Source organism: Theropithecus gelada, chromosome 13 (assembly GCF_003255815.1).
Source record: "Theropithecus gelada isolate Dixy chromosome 13, Tgel_1.0, whole genome shotgun sequence".
Taxonomy (NCBI): Eukaryota; Metazoa; Chordata; class Mammalia; order Primates; family Cercopithecidae; genus Theropithecus; species Theropithecus gelada.
Window position 1 is genome coordinate 41158253 of NC_037681.1, and position 22811 is coordinate 41181063.

The following is a 22811-nucleotide window of genomic DNA, read 5'->3' on the forward strand; positions in this document are numbered from 1 at the left end:
AAGAACTAAAAATAGAACTACCATTCAACCCAGCAATCTCACTACTGGGCATCTACCCAAAAGAAAAGAAGTCAATATATCAAAAAGATATCTGCACTTATGTGTTTATTGATACACTGCAAAATAGCAAAGATATGGAATCAACCTAAGTTACATCAACAGATGAATGGATAAGAAAATGTGGTGTATATACACAATGGAATATTATGCAGGCATAAAAACGAAATCATGTCATTTGCAGCAACACTGATGAAATTGGATTTCATTAGCATAAGTGAAACAAGACAGACATAGAAAGACAAATACTGCACATTATCACTCATAATTGGGTGCTAAAAATTTGTTCACATTGTTGTAAATAGCGGAATGATAGATAATAGAAACTTGGAAGAGTCCGAAGGTGAGAAAAGGGAGGATGATGAAGAGTTGGTTAATGGATATAATGTATGTTATTTGAGTGATGGATACCCTAAAAGTGCTGACTTGACCACTACACAATCTATGCACATAACAAACTTGCACATATACCCCATACATTTGTACAAATAAAAAGGAAAAGAAAAATAAGTGTTGTTTCAGTGTCACTGATCATTACATTAATGCAAATGAAAACTACCATGATTTACTTCTTGGTAAATCTGATAAATCTTGGTAAAACAACCTGAGCTAGTTGTTTTATGTAAAAAACTACAATGAGATAGCATCTCAACCCAATTAAAATGAATCTTATCCAAAAGATAGGCAATAACAAATGCTGGCAAGGATGTGGAGAAAAGGAAACCCTCATACAATCTTGGTGGGAATATAAATAAATTAGTGCAAACACTACAGAGAATAGTTTGGAGGTTCCTCAAAAAACTAAAAATAAAAGTACCATGTAATCCAGCAATCCCAATGCTAGGTATATACCCAAAAGGAAGGAAATCAGTATATTGAAGAGATCTCTGCCCTCCTATGTTTATTTCTCTACTATTCACAATAGCCAATATTTGGAAGCAACCTAAGTGTCCATCTACAGACAATTGAATAAAGAAAATGTGGTGCCATATACACAGTGGGGTACTATTCAGCCATACAAAGAATGAGATCCTGTCATTTGCAACATTATGGATGGAACTGGAGGTCATTATGTTAAGTGAAATTAGCCAGGCACAGGAAGGCAAACTTTGCATGTTCTCACTTCCTTGTGGGAACTAAACATTAAAACAATGGAACTTATGGAGATAGAGAGTAAAAGGATGGTTACCAGAGTCTGAGAAAGGTAGTAGGTGGTGGATGGGAGAGGGAGGAAGAAGGTTGGTAAATGAGTACAAAAATATAAATAGATAGAGTAAATAAGTTCTAGTATTTAATAGCACAACAGGATGTCTACAGTCAACAATAATGTATTGTACACTTAAAAATGACTGAAAGAGTATAATTGGATTGCTTGTAACAAAGAAATAATGAATGTTTGTGATGATGGACCCCACTTACCATGATATGATTATTACACATCATATGCCTGTATCAAAATAGCTCATGTACCCCATAAATATATACACCTACTATATGGCCATGAAAGTCAAAGATAAATAATTTTTTAAAATAAAATAAGATAACTTTTAAAAATAAAAATTTCTACCAAGCTTTTTTTTTTTTTTAAAGTGTTTCTTACAGAGGAGAAAGATAGTTTCCATGACCTAATAGATATACAAACAGTATGAGATATAAATATAATTTTTAAAATTCTTCTAAATAGGGAAAAAAATCTAACTTTTTCTTGAAAATGTAGTTAAGAAGTTAAAGATTCCAAAGTGAGCATTATATTTTTTACATCAAAGATTGAGTTGTGCCTTTGATTTAACAAGTACTCATGTAATGTTATAATTGTTTTCACATTTCTTATAGATAGATCTAAGCAAAAACATATCAAATGCCAAAACTATCTGAAAAGAGTGTTTTTTGTTTAATGCCACCTGCATTACATTGCCATTATTTTACATGGGGAAACTGGCATAAGTGAAAATTCGGTGAATGCTCTAATTTTGTTCTTTTAAACCCCAATTCTCTATCTGTTAGTACAAATCTGAGATTTGTTTCTAATCTCAGAGGAATCAAATATGCCTAGAAAAAAATAATCTATAGGGGAACTGCAACTATGGATCATATGATTTACATTATTAGTACTTTCTGTGTAATAATTCTACACATTGTTACCATTAGCAACACGATTTCAATCATGAATATCACGAAGTTCAGAAGAAATAATTTCTGAATTGTCTCTATTAGACCATGATCAAGAGGAAAAAATACAAGACTGAGGTTTTCTTTAGTGTTGTATCTGACATTTTTAAATAGACTCATTTTCTGTGGTTTCATGTGACCTATTACATTTGTCACTGGATGGCAAGGAGGCCTGTCTCTCATTAGCACTTCCGGTAGTACTTGAGAAAAATATCCCACAAGAAAAAAGATTCCATTTCCTTCCCCCCTGGATTTGGAGGCACTTGATTTTTTGCGAATTTCAGTGAATATCATCTCTAATTTTAGTTGAATACTCCTCACCATATGATGTTACAAGATATAATTAATATACTACCCGCCTAGAAATATGTTTCTCTTTGATCCTAAAAATTGCTTTTGACTAAAAAATTGGCTCTCCATTATGTTAAGGGTGAGATAGGATTTAAGTGTGTGTGGGCAGGCAGGGGTAGAAGACTGATCTACAAAAGACAGAACAAAAGAATAGATCAGAGTTAAATTGTTACTTTTTAAAATCCGTCTCTTAATCTTTTCCCTTTTTTAGTTTATTCAAGCCCCAATGTTTACCGTTAGACCTCTGAAGATTTGGAGTGTGTCTAAACTGGGTTTGTTTGGTGTGTGTGTGTGTGTGTGTGTGTGTGTGTGTGTTCTATTTCCAAGGGAGTCCCAGTTATTTGCCTTGCTCCTCTTTCCTTTTTCTGTCACCACCAGAGATGTTCTTAGCATCTATTAGTGGCTCTTTATTGGCGTGACCCATTTGGGATGAGACAGAATTCCCCTTGCATCTCTCACTGATAGATGCATCCTAGAGTAGGTGGTGAAAGATCTTTTAGTTGTAAAAATCAGACAGTGTCAGTCTCCTGCTGAAAATTGCTAATCAGCTCCCTCTTATCTGCAAGATGAAACCCATGCTTCTCTCTCCAGCTTATGGGATCTTCATCATCTGGTCCTAATCTCCCCTTCTGGTCTTATCTCCCTCCTCCAAGAGTCTAAACTACCTAGAGTTTCCCTACAAGCTACATTCTGACCTCTCTGTCTTTACCACACTCTATTTGTGTGGCCAGGGATGTTCTTTGTGAACTGAGGAGGCTAATTAGTTCTTTTTGTTTTAGCTCAAATGCTTCCTTTTCAGTGAGTCCTTTTCTGCCTGTCCCAGGCACCCTCTTGTGTTCTCACTGTACTTTGTATACACTTGCTGAGGCAGAGACGGCAAATTGACAGACAATCCAACAACCATTCTCTCCTGTTTCCCCACTAAAATATTCCTGCTACTATCTGGAGTGCCAGTGTGCCCAATTTCCAACCTTCTTGTGTCTAAGCATCCAAGCTCTGACCAACAAAATCCAAATAGATGCTGAACGGGACTTCTGAGAAATCTCAAAAGGAGGACAGGTATCTGGCTCTGACTCTTTTTGTCTTTCTGCCTCCCCTTTTTTCACACTGCCTGGAATGTGGATATGTTGGCTGGAGCTCTACCATCCAAATTAGTTACTATTTGTAGCTATGAATAATGGATGCCCTTGTAAATTTGATCTGCATTACAGGTGGTGGGGCAGAAAGAACAATCCCAAGACTGACACTATGAGGCTGCCATACCAGCCTTGGACTATGTACTTTGGAGCTTCTTTTACTTGAGGGATAGAGGTTTATTAATTTTGTTTATCCTACCCTTATTTTGGTTTTCTCTTACATGTACCAACTCTAATCTTGGCTAATACATCTCAATTAGAGCAATTACCCCAGTGTATAAGTTGGTCCATTTTTGTTTTTTGAGGGAGGGTCTGGCTCTGCTTCCCAGGCTGGAGTGCAGTGGCAAGATATTGGCTCACTGCGACCTCTACTCCCTGGGCTAAAGCCATCCTCCCACCTTAGCCTCCCAGGTAGCTGGGACTACAGGCACACACCACCATGCCCAGTTAATTTTTGTATTTGTTTGTGGGGCAGTAGAGACAGGGTTTTGATAGGTTGCCCAAGCTGTTCTCAAAATCCTGAGTTCAACTGATCTGCCTGCCTCAGCCTCTCAAAGTGCTGAGATTAAAGGTGTAAGCCACCATGCCCATTAGTCCATTTTCTTATATATATTTCTCACTGTATTATTTCATTACAAGAGTGCTGGGGTTGCTGTGTTTTCTTCTAATATAATATGGCTATCATGTGAGTCCTCCTAGGGCATGACTCTTGAACTGGTGGTTTGGGAGTGGGGAAGTGAGTCTAAGGTCTTCCAAATGGCCATTCCTGGTATCTTTCATCTCAAGAAGAGGCAAAGTCTTCAGATAGGACCAGAACACTATAAGTTGGGCCTAACTTGATTGGGCGTTTCTTACTCTCTCTGAGCCTGAGTTTTGAGGATTCTGTGTTTCCCTAAGGACACTTTTAGGTGAGACATGCTCAAGACTGCCTTTTTATCCCTAGAGGCAGATAGAGGCCTAATCTGAGTGGGATCAGTGTGGTGAATCACAAAGTAAGAATAAGTCAGCTTATAAGCCAGTTTATTCTACATGTGTGCAACCTACTCTGTGTATTTCCATTTTAAATATTTCAGCTTTATCGAACTGTTGTTTGGGAGAGCCAAGGCAAGGGCTTGTGTTCACCTTGGGTGTGAGAGTATTCAGAATCCTTCTGAAGTCATCATGATGGTAGCAGTGGGAATCAACCAGGGGCCACAAGAGTAAGGGAAACTCAAGAGGAAAGGATAAGTCGAAGGCCAGTAATCCCTTGTACCAGGAGTGCTTGTGTCCAGCACAAGATCCTCCATTAATGAATGCTGACTTTCCCTTCAATCATGAACATATGTGATCATTCTGAAAGAACATGTAGAAATCATTTAGTCCAATCCTCCCATTTTACAGATGAGGAACCAAGATCTATTGAGTTTACATGAACTTTTCTGTATCAGTAGCAGAACAAAATTAATTTCAATGAAATAAAATAAATTTTAAAAATTATGCATTTGTGCATTTTTATGGAGTAGACATTGTTTGTTGTTTTAAAATCAAATTTACAAGGACATCCATTATTCATAGCTACAAATAGTAACTATGGCTGGGATTGGCAGTTTTCATCACAACTTCACCTGTTTTTCCAAACCCTTGAGGATGAAATTCAAACAAGAAAGCCCCCAGTTCCACCTACCAACCAGTTTTCTACTGAAGAAAAGTACCTTTTGTTCTCCTTTCTTCTTTGATGTTCCCCTTGCTTGTACTTAAGGCTCTGAAGGAAAAATGCCTTTACAAAAGTAGATACTTAGTTCAGAGGCATATGCCTCTGATCCAACCTGCATAAAGATGAAAGTTTGTTTTCATCACGATTGCTTGCTTTGAAAGACCTAGTGTTCTTTTGTCAGTTCTGATATTTTGTTTGTTCTTCACAAGTATTTGCTCAATTCAAACTAACAATTGAACTTGGATACTAGCTCATCCACTATGATTTCTGACCTATGTGGACTCTGAATATTATGTTTGTTTCCAAAGTGATTTTCTAAAGTTTGTTATTTGATATTTTATGCATAATATTTTCTTCATTCAAAGTAATTAACCAACTTAATACAATTTCAAAATGCCAACATCATTGGTGAGTGACTGAATGAGTAAATGAATGAATGAACAGCATCTTAAAGAAGAAGCATCTGCTCTAAATGTAGCTGCAGATGGAGGCCACTAAGTTGCCAGTCATCTTGACTGTGTTAGTGGTGTCTCACAGCTGCTCCATGCTTTTGACATCACATGTGAAGCATAATGTTTCTGGTGTGTTCTTATGGCCCTTCTCTTCCCAGTGAAGTAGGCATTCCACATTCCCTGCAGCAAAGGAGGAAACAGAACAAAACAGAAAGAAGGCAATCCTTGCTTTTGTGTCTGAAAACTCTAAGCCTCAGTGAAAGGGGAGGAAATAAAATGAGTAGGTTATGGATTTAGAAGGCTATATGGGTAAGAGAGAAGCTTAGGAAAGTTCCTTGGGCTGGGAGGGCTGACAGAGAATGGAAGAAGATCCAGCTAACTAGGGAGGAGCGTGGTGGAACTGGGACAGATCATGGGGAAAGAAAAAGAGATGGCATTGGAGAGCATTTGGTGTCCCACTCGAGTAAAGAGGCAAGAATATTCACTACCCATGAGTCATAAAGGAGTTAAGCCAGTGCACCCAGGTGTCTGGTCTCCCTTGGAATACTCCCTGGGTTAAAGAGCTATGCTACTTTTCTTGGGTTTAGCTGCCTAATGAGAAGTTTCCTGGGCAGTGGTCAGCATGCCATCTATGTTCCTCAGCAGGAGTACTGCTGACATTCCTCAGAGCTTTTGATTGGCTTCTACTGAACCTACTCTGTGTGGGACAACCTCTCACTTGATATCTTAAGACAGCCATAATCCCTCCAAAGTGGAAGCAGCATCCTAATCTGGAAGTCTGGTGGTGAGTGTGAGTCAAAGTCTTATGACCTTAGGTTTAGGTTGAATGGAATACAATGAGCTCAAAAATCTCCACCACATCTCGGGCTGTGGTAAAGCATGTCTTGGTGATCTGATTGTGTTGGGAAGTTCTTATGGAGTTGCAAATAGGAATCAGGGTTATTGTTGGCAGTGACAGAAAGGTCCTAGAATCAAGGGATTGAACATGAAGCTGCCATAAGTTGGTGGAGGTTCACCTGTGCCCATCCATGGCACATTAGTTGGGCATCAGTTTTTTCAGCTTTAACTCTGCCCCCTTTTCCCCATTCTGTAGCCATAGCTCATCCAACTAGAGACCACTCCTGCTTACTTTTCCCCCATAAGTAATGTTCCCCATTGGGATCATCAGTAAAAATCATCCAAGACATGGAAATGGGCAAAAGAGATTAATGTATCTCCTATCAGTGGAGGCCTGGGTTTTATCACTTATACACTAGGGGAATTGTCTGATTGTAAACAGGTGTGCTCCTTTGACTGCCTTTTCATCAACTTTCTGTGGGAGTAGAAGTTAACCTGTAATGCATATGATCACTGTCCATAGCAATGCAAATTAATTTTGTTTTGTAGAGATAAAATTGATTTCTGTATTGTAGAAAAGAGGAGAATAACTCACTGAACTTTAGAAGATTAATCGGTTTTATATCTATTAGCAAATTGATTTAAGCATTCTAAAGGTATTTTCAGCTATATGAATTCCATGTATACTTACATATATGGAAAATTTTGTAAACATTTTTTATCGCTCTAAATAGCCATAACATTAGATGTAAATGGAAAGGAATTTGTGCCGCATGTACCATTTTTTTTAAAATCATAGGACATTTATGTTCAAATGGCTTTTATCCTTTTTGGCTTAGTATTATGGAACAAGGTATACTTATAAATCTAACTAAGTAATTTGCCTAGATTCATGTGTACAGAGAGGCTGGACATTACTGAATGTTGATGAAACTAGCATTATTATGAGAGCAGACTAAATATCTCTTCCTTTTTCTAATGATTCTGCCTGAGATGAGCCCTATAAATCACATTAAACATTTTTATTAGTATAGAATAGGGCAAGGGCCATCCAGGATTAAAAAACATAGTATAAGAAAAGTATTGGAGGTCATGAGCATCGGAATGATAAAAAATGAAGAAACACTACTGCTTGGTCAGAAAATTCTAAGCGGGAGAGGTGGAAGATAAGGCTGGATAAGTTGAATGAAGGCCTTTGAAATTTGTCCTACAGGAAATCGAGGAGATATTGGTAATTCTGGAGTAGGAATTTAAACATACATGGCTTAGGAAGAGCACTATGACAGTAATGTGTCAGAAAGATTGGATTTGGGCCGGGCGCGGTGGCTCAAGCCTGTAATCCCAGCACTTTGGGAGGCCGAGGCGGGTGGATCACGAGGTCAGGAGATTGAGACCATCCTGGCTAACATGGTGAAACACCGTCTCTACTAAAAATACAAAAAACTAGCCGGGCGTGGTGGCGGGCGCCTGTAGTCCCAGCTACTCGGAGGCTGAGGCGGGAGAATGGCGTGAACCCGGGAGGTGGAGCTTGCAGTGAGCCGAGATCGCGCCACTGCACTCCAGCCTGGGCGACAGAGCGAGACTCCGTCTCAAAAAAAAAAAAAAACTGGAAAAAAAAAGAAAAGAAAGATTGGATTTGGAGGTGGTTGGCCAGGGGAGGGGGCCAAATTAAAGACAATCTTGGAAAGTGGAAAAAGGATAAGGAAGTTTTGAAAGGTTTAGTGACCTCTCTGGGCTCTTGGTTCTGCTGTCTGAGCCACTTTTCCTTTTCCATAAGAAATGGCTCGTACTTAAAACTGAGTAGTTTTCTTTTCTTTTTTCTCCCTTCTCCCCACAAGCTGATTAGTTTTCTAAGACTGTTAGCTGCCCATTGTAGTTTGGGAATTCAAAAAAAAGCCTCTTTTCATTTTGTGCCATCCCTTGTTTTCAGTGTAAATTGATAAAATTCCTTTGAAAATGTTGTGAGCTTTTTGTGTTTCAATGTATAATCCTCTCCATTAGGCAAACGTCACACTCGAAAATCTCTAGATAAGCCCCTCTCTTTTGTAGGCTTTGGAAGACTACACTGGGACAATGCTTGCACGATTCTTCGAAGCCCTGTGTTGCATTTGCGTTGTTTGTTTTTATACTCTTTTAAAAACATTTTATTTGGAAATAACTTTCAAACTTACAAGAAGTTGCAAAAAATAAAAATAGTACAAGGTACACCCTGTATAAACTTCACTCACTCAGACTTGCCTTTTATATTAATTTCCTAGGGTTGCTATAACAAATTACCACAAATTGGGGAGCTTAAAGCAACATAAATTTATTCTCTCACAATTGTCTAGGCTAGATGTCCAAAATCAAGGTGCTGTTGGGGCCATGCTGTTTCTGAAGACTCCAAAGGAAAATCTGCTCTGTGCTCTCTTAGTTTCTGATGTTGCCAGCAATTCTTGGGATTCCTTGGCTTGTGGTCATGTCTCTGATCTCTACCTCCTTCATCACATGTTCTTGTATGTCTTTTCACATTATCTTCCCTCTGTGTATGTCTGTCTCCGTGTCTCCTCTTCTTTCCTTATAAGGATACCAGTCATATTGCATTAAGAGTCCACTCTAGCCAGGTGTGATCACTTACACGTGTAATCCTAGCACTCTTTGGAGGCCAAGGTGGGAGGATCTCTTGAGCCAGGAGTTTTTTCCCCTAATTCTGTGAAGAATGCAATTGGTAGCTTGATAGGAATAGCATTTAATCTGTAAATTGCTTTGGGCAGTATGGTCATTGTGACAATATTGATTTTTCCTATCCATGAGTATGGAATATTTTTCCATTTGTTTGTGTTATCTCTGAGGCAGTGTTTTGTAATTCTTATTATAGAGGTCTTTCACCTTCTTGGTTAACTGTATTCCCAGGTATTTTATTCTTTTTGTGGTTATTAGGAATGGGATTGCATTCTTGATTTGTTTCTCAACTTGGATGTTGTTGGTTTACAGGAATGCTACTGATTTTTGTACATTAATTTTGCATCCTGAAACTTTGCTGAATTTGTGTATCAGATCAAGGAGCTTATGGGCAGAGACTATTGAGTTTTCTAGCTATAGAATTATATCATCTGCAAACAGAGATACTTTGACTTCCTCTTTTTCAATTTGGATGCCTCTTATTTCTTTCACTTGCCCGATTCCTCTGTCCAGGATTCCTAGTACTGTGTTGAATAGGAGTGGTGAAAGACGGCATCCTTGTCTTGTTTCAGTTTTCAAGAGGAAGGCTTCCAGCTTTTGTCCATTCAGTATGATGTTGGCTGCTCCATTCCTATTCTTATTAACTTATTTTTATTCTTATATTTGAAGAATGATGACATGCTTTCAAAAGTCAAAGAAGTTTCATTCCCTTTCTTCCCATTTACACTCCATTTTTCATACCTCTGACTGGTTACTATTTTCTGGTTAATCCATCTTGTATTTCTTTTTTGTAATGATAAGTAGTTATATGTACCTTTTCTTATTTTCCTTTCATCTTTTCACAAAACTATATAGCATACTATATATAGTCTTATATATATCTACTCCAGATATAAGTATATGCTGGTATAATCTAGGCATACTATATGTACTCCTTAGCACTTTGCTTTTTTAAGTTATTGTTTCCTAAAAGTCACTCTATAACATTTCATAGATATCATCCTTATTCCTTTTTCATAGCTGCACAGTACTGTGTTGTGTGTATGCAACTAATCTCCTATGCTTTGACATGTAGGTAGTTTCCAACAGTTTTCAATTATAAATGATGTTACCAAGGGTAGCATTGTGCATATAAATTTCTGTATCATTGGAGATATATCCCCTAGGTAAATTTCTAGCAAAGGTATTTCTGAGTTGAAGAATAAGCACATATGCAGTTTTGTTAGAACTTGCCAAATTCCCCTCCATATGGGATCTATCCCATTTTGCAGATCCACCAGCAAAGTACAAAACGTCCTGTTTCCCACAGTCTTACCAACAGAGTGTATGTCACGCTTTTGAATGTTTGCCAATCTATTGAGTAAGAAATGATATCTCGGTATAGTTTTAATTTGCATTTCTCTTACTATGAGTGAGGGTAAACATCCTTTCTTATGGTTTAAGGTCATTTTCATAGCTCTGTGAATTGTCTGTGTTTTGCCCATTTTTCTAAGACTTTTTGGTCTTTTTTTTTCTCTCAACGTTTGAATATTTTTTTAAAGCTAGAGATATTACTCCTTTATCTGTGATACTTTTTACAAATATTTTCTCCTACTTTTATTGCCTTTGAATTTCAGGTCATAGTTAGAAAAACTTTCCCTACACTGAAGTTAAAGTGAAAGTCACCCATGTTTTCTTCTCGTACTTATGTGATTTTCTTTAGCCAACTTTGGTATTCACTTATTTCCCAAGGTGTTTTTGTTTTTGTTTTCCTCCGAAGATCTCTGGCTTTTTTGTTAGTTCAGCTATTCATTTTGAAAAAGTCATGGGTGTTGATAAATGTGTTAATTAATTTGATTGTGGTAATTATTACACAATGTATACATATATCAAATCATTATGTTGTACACCTTGGAAAGATTCAATCTTTGTCAATTAAATATTTTTAAATAAAAATTATGCGAAATAAAATAAAATAAGCTTGGAAATAAATAAAGTATTTTGTCTAGCTGTTTCAGTGGTATTTATAGGGAGAATCACTCAGGGTGTTGAGTCTGTCTTGCTGCTGGAAATATAAATAAGCTAATCTTTTCTCTGTAGCCCTACAAGAAGATCATATAGTTTAACCATCCAATTCTTAAACCCATATTCTTACAACAACATGCTAATCCTTTTAGAAATATGCTTTTGGATCATCATACTATTTTATTTTAAAGGTATTGAAAATAAAAATGACCATTACACTGTAATAGGTAAACTACACTTAACTCACTAGCATTGCTAAAACCAGGTCCATAAAGTGGTAAGGATTATTCTTGAAGAGGTATGGATTAGCTGCCTTACAAATTTACTTATAACATCAGCAGGTTGCTTTTCTCTCCCATCTTTTACTTTTCTTGTTGATTTTTTGAGTGAACTATTATATGTAAAATCGGATTTATCAAAGAAAAAAATTAATTTTATGTTGTGGAATGGTGTATAACTTTTCTAAAAGATGCTTTCTGTATTTGCTTGAAATAAAATATAGATTTAGATTAAATACCTAAATATAGATTACTTAGCTGAATGTGTATGTTTTAGAGGAAAGACTTTAAGCAAAAGCAAGTTTAATTTGAAAATATGGTGCTTGAATTCTTTCTGTCACTAGCAAAATATTAAGACAATTCAAACTTTTCTCAAGATGAGAACCCAAACACAAGCATGCTATTCAGGAACAGTGATATTAGTTTAACAGAGAAATGAAATTCAAATAATCTTAATAATTAATTAGAAATTATAAATAGTCCTTATCAATGCACAAACGTACTTTATTAGGAGGGTATTAACCATTATAAGGTACCCACATGGCTTTCTCTGTTCTTTAGACTTGATAAAGCATGATAGCTCATACTGTATACATGGCTTTTTATAGCCAAAAAAATGCCAGAGTTTCACATAGTAGCATTTCCATTTGTCAGCAATATTATAGATAAAAATGAAACTCAGATCTTTAGAAAATCCCTCTTTCTAGTCCCAATATCTGTTCCTGGACTTGATCTAGGGCAGTTGTTATTTCTGGCACTTGGAGCTTTTGAAGTCAGTTCCACAGATATTGCTCTGAGCAGGTCTATACATAAGTGCAGAGATTTTATGCAGGCTCTATCCAAGGAAACTTCAGTTTTCTATCAGTTGATTTTGGGTTCCCTACCCTCCAAACTTCACTGTAAATTCTCGTATCTTCTGGATTTGGCAAAATGTTTTAGATGAACTGTTGGTTAAAGGAAAAAGCTGATGGTTTACCAGACAAAACATAATCTCCACTGCCAAAGATACATTTTGAAAATCATTGTAATTTTTAATAATTAAGTGTGAAACTCTGAAAACATATTTTGCTTAAAATTTTTTTCCCACAAAATCCTCCTAGAATTCACATTGTATAAGATGTACTCCTTCTTGATTTCCTAGTTTCTAGCTACTTCCAAGTGTCTCTGTAGCTGGAACCTTTGCTTAATAAATATTTGTGGACTGAAAGAATAATCAGATTATAATAGACAGTGTATGAGGACATGGCAAATCTCTTAGATCTAAAATGGTTCAGATGATGGTCTGATACTATATAATTTATAATTTAAGTAGATTATAATATGGAGCTATAGCCATGTAAGTCTTTAGTTCTCAGGTGAGAAAGTTATTGTCTTCATAGTTGGCTGTGGATATGGTAGGGCACATAGGCAGCAGCGCCAGGTTATTATTAAATTAAGAATGTGAAATATTTGAGGGCCAAGGCTATGGATAATATCAAAGAAAACTAAGTATGCTGAAACTACATGATGTCTGATATGAAATATCTATAGAAAATTGGAAACTTCCTTCCTTTGCTCTGGCTCATGGTGGCTTTTAGGCTGCATTCACCGACCTGATTCCTGTCTGAAACTCACAACAATCTTATGGGGCAGGAGGCTCAGAATGTCCCTGTCTTTTTGAGGGGTGAAGAATTTTAACTTCAGGAGGGTTTGTTGACCTTCTAAGGTTTTCCAACATTATTGGCAGGTTTTGGACTGAAACTCAGACTTCTAGACTCTTCATCAAGTGTTCATTCTCATTCTAACATCAAGAGAAAAGAAAACAAAGCATAAGAAGAAAGAAAAAGAAAAAAGTTTAATTTCACAGGTTGTTACAAATGACAGGCTTATATTAAAAAGTATTTTAAAATGTAATAAAAATGGTGAACTTTGTAATAGATTTCCTGGGAAAAGTTTCTAATGGTTCAATGCATTTACACATGTCAGTCTTCAAGATCCAGCCCTTCTCAGGTCTTTGGAGGCAGAAGAGGATAAAGAGAAGGCACCTGGGCCTAAAGCTCCCTGTTCAGGCATATTTCCATGTTTGATTCCAATGTCTGCACTAGCAGCCAGAACAGTCTTCCCAAAACACAAATCCAATCATGCCACAATCATTTAAAACCCTTCTGGTGTTCTGCCCCAGCTTCATCTCCCACCTTTCAAACAGTCCACACTGAGGCTCTTTTATGCTTCTTCATCTTCGCTTATGTGGCCCCTTCTACCTGGAAAAACAAAGAAGCAAAGAAACAAACCTATTTAGCCTTCAAGGCTCTGTTTTCATATCTTTTCTTCTATGAAGACTTCCATGATCTTCCACTCTTACCTGTGCTTCTAAGACAGAATTAGGCCCACTCTTCTGAGTGTATCCACAGAACACAGTGTTTACTTGCAGATTACATCGCAATTGTGATGCAGGTCTATACATAAGTGCAGAAATTTTATGCAGGCTCTATCCAAGGAAACCTTAGTTTTCTGTCAGTTGATCTTGAGTTCCCAAAATGTGGGCACACACACATTCGAACTATATTTTGAGCTTCTCGCTGGCTGAGCCTTGTCTTCTTTCCACATGTTGCACAGTGCCAGCTCTTAGAAAATGATGAATTAATAAACTAAAGAAACAACTGCAACTATTCCAGACAAACCACAAGGTTTCTGGTTATATGGGAGTTCTCTTTATGGAAGAGAATGTGAAGAGTGTCCCAAGTTCAGAGGAGTTTCATTTTGCTCTGACGTCTTATGTGGTGATTAAACACAAAAACGTTGAGGGCAGGGAAAAGTCCAAAGGAAGGCATGAGAGTTGTGGACATTGCAAAAGCTGAGGTCACTATAAACCTGGACTTTAAAGTTTTGTAAAGCTTTGGGTGACATTATTTTATTCTCTTAAAGGAGAAACCACAAGTAAAGTGAGTACCTGGCAGATAATTGATGCTCAACATAAGTAAGGTCCCATCTCTGCGTACTTGTCTGATGAAATGCAAACTACATTCTCCTTAAACTTATTAATTCTATTACTCAGCACATGTTTATTGAATATATGCTCTCTGCCAGGCCTGTGCTAGGCTCTTTTGCAAGAAGAATGTATGGAAGAGAACAAAGACAAGAGCAAATCCTTGGGAGATGTTCGCTGTCTAGTTCTGTTGTCTTCATTTATTTTGGGGGTTTCATCTATATGTTAAACACTGACCATTTTATCTCTCTCCCAGATCTCTCACTTGATTTGTATATCCAATGCCAATTAGCCATCTCTACCCACAAATCCAACATGCCGATGGCTGACCCTGTTGTCTTCCTCACAATGCCTGATATTTTCCTCTTATCCCAGGAAATAACATCACCAGTCACTTATGCTCCAAACCCTGGAATCACAAACTTCAAGGAATATTTGTTAAGTGTCTCCCTTGGACCTTGCACTAAGAGAATATTTTGATAAACATTGCCTGATCTTTGTTTTTTTTCTTCTTTATACCAGTCCTTCACTCCCACTTTCCCATATCCAGCCTACTTGAATTTGATTTGTTTGATTCCTACAAAGTTTCTTTTCCCTCCTCTTCTTCTCCATAGCCAGTGTCCTGATTAAAGTTTACAAAACCTCTCACTTTTACCATTGGAATATCTTCCTCTCCTCAATGCTTCTAGAGTATTTTCTGAAGTCTCTGATGGCTCCTCTTTCTTACAGAATGAAGTCTACCCTCAGTTTGCCATCCAGAATCCTAAATGATCTGCTGATGACCCACCTACCTAGCCTTATCCTTCTGTGCCTTTCTCCACCCCAGAACCTTGATCTCCAGCAACATGATTAACTTATTTTTTTAAAAAAATAGGCCCCAATACTTTCGACTATAGCATCTTGCTTGAGATGTTGATCTCCTTGGAGGGCCTTTTCTCCCTTTGAAATCTTACCTAGCTTTAAAGGTTCAGCTTCATCTCCTGTCTTTCCTGTTTTTCAATATCTCCTTAGACTATAGTAATGTTTCCTTCCCTTCTACTTCCAGAGGGCTTCCTTTGTATCATGGTAGTCAGTCACCCAGGAGAGCTCAGTGTGAGTGCTAGAGAAGACAGGCTCTATCTACAGTTCATCCATCTGGTTCCACTTCTAATTTCAAATGGGACATTATATAACTGATCATAATCCTTATGATCTTAGGTTATTATGTTCTGAATTTGTGAAGAGAGAACATCCCAAACCAATGACTCTCCAGGTGCTTTGCTGCTTGATTTAGTTAAAAAGGAAAAAGTTATTTGGAACACATAAATGTCCTGTGAAAAAAAAAACAAAGCCAAACCTTGTATGAAGTATGGTAGAATCATCGTGGGAGTTTAAAGGAAAAGGGCAGGGAGTCGCTAACTAGGTTAGGGAGGTTTAGCTGGAGAGAATAATAAAATGAAATGACTAGAGCAGTGATAACATCAAGGCAGGTTCTTAAGCAATTTTCATGCCGTTTGTTGGGGTACATTAGGTAACTGTCCTACTTTGTCCCAGCTGGTGTGAAGCGAAATAACTTGGCAATGATTATTGCACAAAAACATAATGACATAAAGGCAATAGAGGCTGTAGGTAGTGTTAGAACTTCATCTGGAGTTACAGGAGGTTTGATCCAGGGTAAAAATCAACAGACTGAAAAAATATAGGACATAGAGGATAATTTGATTCTCTCTATAGAATCTATTATTTTCCATATATAGAAAATAGGGCAAAAAAATAACAAAAACTATGTTTTCTCATTTATAGTTTACCTCTTGGGATACATAGAAAATCACTTCAAAACTTTGGTTTTCTAGTAAAGCAGCGCACACTAAAGTAACTGACACTTGAAGTCATTCAGACAGTGGAAAATTAAACCATCCACTGAAAACTTGTGGTGCCATTGAAACAAGCAAATATGTTTACCTGAAGATGATATTGAGTTATGAAGCTAGGTAATATCTGCTCTGTATAGCTGCTTCTGTCCTGTGTCCCCTGCCACCCTACCCAGGTAGTCTCTTTCTTCTCTGGCCTCTCACAGTCTCATGGGCATATATCAATTATAACATTTTCCAGACTGCCTTTAATTGTGTTGTTTCTTCTCTAGACTGAGTATTCCTCAGGGATCTTAGGGCCATTTCTCAAATGTTTTCGCATTTCCTCCAACAATGAAATTCCAAGTTTTGTTTTGCCTTTTTATAATTACCTTTACTTAATGAGGAAAGAGGGCAGAACAAGAACTTGGAGGAAAAATGTGAGCTGTTTCAACTGGAGTCCTCCCATGCCAGAAAGGAATGAGATGAAATATAAACATCAAACAAATACAGCTTGATGGTCCATTATAAAGGGATGAGCATCTGTTGAGGATCTTTCTTAGGAAGGAAGAAGCTGACTGTATCATTATAAGTCAGGGTTTAATGAGGAGGAGCTGTTCAGGACTCAGAACTGCAGCAAATAATACAGCTCCAAAGGCCATGAGACCGGAGGGGAAATAGAACAATGCCTTCCCCCAAATGGGGTACAGGGTTTCTCTTCTGGGTCACTGACTGCCTTTTTGTGAAAACAGAAGAGGGCTGTACATGTGAGGAGGAGACGGAGGTGCACTGCAAGAGTCTGCATTCCCCCAGCAGACAGGACCTCTTTACTGAGGAGACGGGGCTTGGCATCTGAAGCCCAGTTTTACATGCAGGTACCACCAGCAACCAACCGGGTAACCTGGAGCTCTGAGCCTGTTTCACCATCATTCTAAGGTGGCATGGAAATCTCCTGTGCCTCAGTCTTAGAGGGAAGCTCTGAAAGCTAATGAAGTAAAGGATGGAAAAGTGCTTTGTATTATCATGTCTTACGCTCCACAGGAGCTTGTTATGGGCAGCTTTGCCTGAAAGGGGTCTAAACTTATTATCAGTCATTAACTTTTTGAGTTGTTCCTGAGTGACTCTCTCTGGCAATGGGGTTTAAAGGGAAGATGAAAAGAAGTGAGTCTTGAGGTCCAGTGGTCTGAAGGAGGAGTGAGGGAAGAGAGAAGAGGGAGACACTGTGAAGCACGGTGTGAGAAAGACCGACGGAAAGGGATGGAACATCCTCCCTCAGTTGGCTCCTAAGCTAGCCTTGGCCTGGAGAACCAGGAGATTGAGCCAGAGACACAGCCTGCTCGGCCTGACATGGGGGCCTCGCCCAGTCACTGGGTCTGGGAGCAAGGACACAACCTGAGGCAATCATGGCCTTTCTCTTCACTGAGGGCTGGAGTCAAGTTCATAAAGAGAGTTGGTGGATGAGGGACTGTGCCAGAGAAAACAGGTGAACGAAACAGAGCCTCACCCGAGACTTCAGGCGGAGAAAAGGAACATAGGAGCATAGATTTCTTTCTGAAACAGGTGTGTGGGTATACATGGCAAAACATGCAGATGCCCTATTTGGGAAAGACAGTGTACGAAGAAGACCAGTCCCTTCAAGGTCAGTGTTTGTCTTGGAAGCACACTCTATTTTTACCTCTTCAAACAAGCAGCCCTGCCAGGTGCGGTGGCAAGCACTTGCAATCCCACAGCTACTTGGGAGGTTGAGGTGGGAGGATCTCTTGAACTCAGGAGAGTTTGAGACCAGCCCAGGCAACATAGGAAGACTCCATCTCAAAACAAAAAAAGAAAAATAAGCTGCCCTTAAAACAGGATTTCTCAATCTCAGCATTATCGACATTTTGGGGCCAGAAAGTTCTTTCTTGTGGGGTTGTCCTATGCATTGTACAGTGTTTACCAGGACCCCTGGCCTCTACCTATGAGCACCCTCTCCCCACTTGTGACACCCAAAAATGTGTCCGTGTTCAGTGGGAGTGTAAAATTGTCCCCAGCTGAGATCTATTGGCTTAAATGTTCTAAAGGAGGAGGTTTCTTTGTTGGTTTGTTCAACTATTTTCTTATCTCAGGTTTTCCTTTTTTCCTCACTGGAATAAGTTGTTAAATCCTGCTTTACATAATTAATTAATTTGCTCATTCATTTAACCAAGTTTCCTCCTCATTAAGGTGATAATGGTAATAAGCAATGATATTTTGGAGGTTAAAATGAGACAGTGTTTGAGCAAATGGTAGATAAACCGTGTCTTATTTAACTAATTAGAAAGTATAATTAGCACATTTGCAAAATTATTGAGGGAAGCAGTGTAGAGCTCTTAATTGGAACACCGAATTTGGAGTCAGAAACCCTGTTGTCAAGTCTTTGCCCACATGTGTAGGCTATGGCAACGCAAGCCTAGAGCCTTAAGATTCCAATGGGTTTAATGTGGTCATGTGGTACATTACTATGGTAATACCATTTTATTTTTCTACTTTTATGAACCTAAGAGCAAAAAGCTGTCACTAGGAAGTTTTCTGTAGTTGTTTGCCGTAGCCAAAATAGTCATCTTATGAATTGCATCAAACACGAGTGGGACTAATTTGTATTGATGAACCCATAGAGATATGTAGGTATGGAAAAAACAAAGAAAACAGTAAAAGAGAGGTAAGAAATCGCCAAAGGAACTAACTTGATGAATTAAATTGATCAGTGAATCCGTAACCATTGAATCAATATATGAATAACGGCATAAATTCTTGATAAAAATAGGAAAATAAAACAGAAATACTTTTAACAAGGGACTAAATCAGAAAAACACACGAGAGGCTGAAACTGATCTGCTTCATAGGAGATGTTTTGAAGGTGAAACCTTAAGAGAAAGGTAAGTGAAAGCAGCTTATGGCAAATAGACCATGAGCAAGTTGGCTATATGCAAATTGATTTTAAAGACATTAATTTTAGGCCCATTGGCTTTAGTTAAGCTGCTTTCTTAGAAAACTGCACTGCTCTGTTGATTCTGAGGTTAGAAGGTCAGTTTTTGGAGTATAAAGAAAAAAAATGTATAGGCAGATACAGGAAAAGTGAAATAAGGCAGACTGAAAGCACAGATTTCTGTCAAGAGACTATATCCTGTAGTTCTGGCACCAGATGATGGAGACATGGTTGAGGCTTACCCCCAGCTAAGGTCCCCTTAGCTGAGATACCTTCCCACCTTCCCAACCAATCTTTCCACCTGTCTCTCATCAGCTCCTCATCCCGCCTTATTTGTTTCTCACAGTATTTGTCATGTCCTGAGTTACATATTTATTTGTCTATTTGCTTATTATCAATCTCCTGTACCACCTCAACCGCCTGCAGACACACACACACACACTTGTGCACACATACATGCACACACATGTGCAGGAATGTAAAGTCTTTAGTTACTACTGTCTTCTGCAGGGCTTTTCCTTATTTGTCAGGATACTTAGGCATTAAAATTATTATTAAATTATTAATATGAATTGTAAGTATTTCTTAATGTAAAAACTATTCAATTGTAATCAATATTTGTTTATTTAGCCACTGGCTGCTGGGCCTCTTATGCCCTGATCCCTGATCCTCACAATAGCTTTGCAAAGCGTGGATCGTGTCACATCTTCAAGAAACTCACAGGTTTAGCCGGGCAGGTTAAATGTATTCACAGTAAGTATTTGTTTGTTTGTTCAGAACGGTTTAGAAACAAACCTAAGATCACACAGGTAGTAATTAGCTTAGCTAGTATTTAAAGTTGGGTTAACTAAAGTCTTTCCAAAATGCCATAGTGCCCCAAAAGAGCAATGAGCGTCAGACAAAGAAAGGGCTTTCTTTCTGTTCTAAAGTATCCTTAAAATTCCACTGGTTTATCTTGTGATCTTTTGGTCTGTTCCATGCTCAGGTGCACATCAGAGTGCTGGAAGACACTTGGAAGGTCACTTGGTTCAAGTGAGTGACCTGGCCCAGGCGGGAGACACCTATGCAAGGCCACCAGCTCGAAACTCTAGAACCTTTTAGAGATGATGCTAAAGTAGCACTTTCCAGTAGAAATACAATGTGAATCACAAATCATTAAAAGTATTCTAACAGTCACATTAAAAAAGGCCAAATTAATTTTAATAATATATTTTGTTTAACACAATATATCTAAAATATTATCATGTCACTATCCACTCCATATAAAAATGAGTGATGATGTATTTTACAGTAATTCTAACATTAGATTAATTAAAATAAGCCAAAATGTAAAATTCTCTTTCTCCGTTGCTCCAGCCACATTTCCAGTGCTTGACAGCTCCGTGTGGCTGGTGATGGCTTTCATGACAAGCGAGATGTCAGAGAAACACTTGGTGCTGGCCAATCGGATGGACGAGCTTCCTCATGGGTCCTTTGTGTAATATCTTCCTGAGGATTTTGGAGTCTCTCCAGCACGGCCGCTCTGGGTGAACAGCCTGCTTACCCAATGGCTCTGTGTTCCAACAAACAAGGCAGAAACTTCATACCTTTCACAATCCTCAAAAATCACGTTGTGCCACTTCTTCTGTGCCCTGGTGTTTAAAGCAGACGCAAAGTCACCCAGATTCATAGGGAGAGGCCATAGGCGCCCCCCTACTTTGATGGAAAGAACTATCAAATAATTTGGGGCTATGTTTTAAAACTACCACTTCCCTTTAGTGGGTTGATTTGTGTCCTGTAAAATATGTCCAAGTCTTAAATTCTAGTACTATCAATGTGACCTTATTTGGAAATAGGGTCTTTGCAGATCTAATTAAGTTAAAGATCTCAATATGAGATCATCCTGGATTTAGGGTAGGTACTGAATCTGATAACTGGTGGGTTTTTGTGGGGGACGGAGTCTCTATGGCCCAGGCTGGAGTGCAGTGGCGCTATCTTGGCTCATTGCCAACCTCCTGGGTTCAAGAGATTCTCATGCCTCAGCTCCTGAGTAGCTGGGACTACAGGCATTACAGGCATGCACCATCACAAGTAGTGTTTTTTTTTTTTTTTTTAGTAGAGATAGGGTTTGGTCATGTTGCCCAGGCTGGTCTCAAACTCCTGACTTTAGGTGATCTACCATGTTGCCCTCCTAAAATACTGTGATTACAGGCATGAGCCACCACAGTCAGCCGAGATAACTGGTGTTTTTTATTGAAGAAAGAAAGAAAAGGGGCATTTGAGACACGCAGACATAGAAACCTAGGAAAAGCATGTGAAGATGGAGCAGAAACTAGAGTGATATGTCCACAAGCCAAGGAATGCCTGAACCACTGAAGCTGGAAGGAGCGAGGAAGTCTTCTTCCCTAGAGCCTTTGGAGGGAATACGCTCTTGCTGATATCTGAATTTTGGATTTTTGGTCTCCAGAACTGTAAAAGAATAAATTTCTGTTGTTTTAAGTTACCAAGCATGTGGTAATTTGTATAGAAGACCAAAGAAATGAATATACCCTTCAAAGGATTACAGGGTCGTGGGAATGGGTGAGTTTCCTGCTTTTATTTTTTCCAGCCAGTAGAGATTGGGGGGTGCAGGTGGTGCACAGTACATCTCTCTCCTCCATCCTTCTTACAATAATATGGCTGGATACAGCCCTGTCATCCTTGACTGTCCTTAGTGTCAATTTATGTTCAACAGCACCTCTGCCATTACTGTGCTCATGGAATTCCTATTGCTCCCAGTAAGGACTTGATTTTGCCTCCAAGGATGGGCTGTCCTCTTTGGAGGACTGTTCTCTGCCACCTTTCTCTGAGATGTCCGGACACAAGCACCATCTCTTGTTTTCTCCCATGACCCTGTTTGATCTCCACTGCATTCCTCGTAGACTGGCTCAAGGTTACAGATATTTTCTCTTTTATTGAAGACAGAGCTTATATGTCAGTCTGATTTTTGTTCTCTTTGTTGCTTTGAGGTGATTTCCAAGACAAGAAGATAGCAACATCTTAACTTTATCTAACATCTAAAACTGGGAGTCCACATCGTGCCATCCAAAATTTTGATATTCCACAGCAAGGGTTGACAAACTTTTCCTCTCAAGGGCCAGATAGTAAATATTTTTGTTTGTTTGTTTGTTTGTTTGTTTTTGCTGCAACTACTCAACTCTGCCATCATAATATAAAAGCAGCTGTAGACAACTTACAAACAAATGAGCGTGGCTGCGTTTTTATAAAACTTTGTTTAAGGACACTGAGTTTTGAATTTCATGTAATTTTTCTGTGTCACAAAATATTATTCTCCTTTTGATTTTTTTCCCTAAACATCAAAACATGTGAAAACCATTCATTTCTTTTTTTTTTTTTCTTTTTGAGACAGGGTCTCACTCTGTCACCCAGGCTGGAGTGCAATGGCACAATTTCTCC

The 22811-nt window shown here is 38.4% G+C and overlaps 1 long non-coding RNA gene across 1 annotated transcript; it reads right to left on the bottom strand.

Moving 5' to 3' along the window:
• Positions 1–12124: 12124 nt before the first annotated feature.
• Positions 12125–13999, bottom strand: LOC112636908. The gene is made up of 2 exons (XR_003122349.1): positions 13813–13999; positions 12125–13418 (listed from the first exon to the last, which is right to left on the bottom strand). It is a non-coding gene; the product is annotated as an uncharacterized LOC112636908 (long non-coding RNA).
• Between the last annotated feature and the right edge of the window lie 8812 nt (positions 14000–22811).